This window comes from Lolium perenne, chromosome 4 (assembly GCF_019359855.2).
Source record: "Lolium perenne isolate Kyuss_39 chromosome 4, Kyuss_2.0, whole genome shotgun sequence".
In the NCBI taxonomy this organism is placed as follows: Eukaryota; Viridiplantae; Streptophyta; class Magnoliopsida; order Poales; family Poaceae; genus Lolium; species Lolium perenne.
The window spans coordinates 41,032,304-41,034,054 of NC_067247.2; the positions used below are offsets into that span (position 1 = coordinate 41,032,304).

General features: G+C 35.9%; 1 long non-coding RNA gene across 1 annotated transcript; it reads right to left on the minus strand.

Moving 5' to 3' along the window:
* Nucleotides 1-207: 207 nt before the first annotated feature.
* LOC127348321 (uncharacterized) lies at nt 208-1,751 on the minus strand. Its single transcript, XR_011744321.1, has 3 exons — nt 1,472-1,751; nt 1,168-1,244; nt 208-283 (listed from the first exon to the last, which is right to left on the minus strand). It is a non-coding gene; the product is annotated as an uncharacterized lncRNA (long non-coding RNA).

Genomic DNA, 1,751 nt, shown 5'->3' on the forward strand with positions numbered 1-1,751 from the left:
AAATAAAATCCTCGTCCGATTCCACTTCTTCTTCTTCTCCGAAATTGTTCGCATCTATCGCCGGAAAATATAAAAAGAACACAATCAATCACATTGCACCAACAAGACATCATTCAACAATCAACAACTAACCATGCAGCCAAGGTATAACATACTAAGGACTTATAGATACTACAAAGCAACTAAAAGATAACCCAATCTATTTACCTAGTGAAGGTATGAGAGTGCCATGACTTAGCAATTGCCTCTCTCGGTTATCACCATGGTATAAACCAATTATCCCCTGGTAGATAACATCATGAAGAGGACAAGAGCATTAGTTTTACATCACAAACATTCACAACATACTTTCAACATTTTTGGAAAAGTAGAAAACAGTTTTCCTAATTTAATTTGTTCACATTACACTACATCCAAAATAGGAAGCAAACCATATTCCACATCATTTGGAAACTTAAGCAAAACAAAAGAGCTAATGTTAAGTTGCAGAGGTTTTGTTTTACAAGCATAAAACAAAGGTTGCCCATCTCTACTAAAAAGAGTTGGTCAAGGGTTTTAAATAAACCGAAAAGTTTTGCTTCAACAATGCATGTCACACATAAACATTACTAACAGCAACAAATACGTATGAACAGAGACTAATAATATTTTTCCTAGATAGCCAGTACTAATACAAGACTAACCCAATTGGAATCACCCAAAAATATTAAACCTACAATTTTAGGAATTTCTTTGAATCTGACTGTACAGAAAACAAGATCTGTAAGCCATAAATCGTAGAAAAAATCCTAAAAATATGAGGCCACTGGCATTTGAAAGGTAATTAAACAGAGAAGCATACACAATTGGATTTGTGTTCAAATTGTTTCTGAAGCTCTCACAATTGGATTGACAAATTTACTGCATGTTTTCACCATTTGCTTTAACTATGGAGTTGCAGAACAGATAAAGGTTTGAAACTTGTTTGAGATGATTAAGAAAACATTCAGTAATCCTACAGAATTGGAATCACTCAATTAGGTTCAAAAATGGATTTTTGATGAATTAAAAGCTTACAGCCAGGTCTGCAGAACACACAGAACAAGTTTAATTCACCACAAATCGTACATAAATTATAAAAATATGAGGTCTGCTGCATTTGAAAGCTATTGAATAGGTGGTTCTTACCCAGTTGGTTTCATTGAAAAATTCGTTTCCAAGCTCCTGGTTTAATTCGACAAAGTCAGATCTGACCAGATCTTGATCTATGAACCATTTCAATTAAAGAAGTCATTTGAAGTGAAACCAACGCCAAAATGAAGGTACTGGAGAGGGCTTTCACCCACAGTTGAGTTTGCTCAAAAAGGTTTTGTACAACGGAAGAAATATAACAAACAGTGATTCTGCATGTTTGCATAACTTTATTTACCAAGCAAAATCCGTAACGAATTTGAGGATGAGATCAACGCCAAGTTGTAGACCTTTTCAATACCTATCTGTGGAACTTTGAATCACTCGATTTGGATCTGCACACAAGATTTGGCGGATTTTACAAGTTCGTACCAGAATCTGAAACAGCAAGATACAGAAATTACTGCAAGGTTTTGGACGAACTTTGCTCAAGAACTTCAGATCTGAGGATAGCTCAACCTTCTCCATGCTTGGACCAACATGCACCTGCATCAAGATCCAATCTAGTGAGAGGGGAAAGGAGAAAGTGAGCTGGACTCATGAAAGATTAGGGGAGAAGAGAGTGAGAGGGAAGCTCTCAT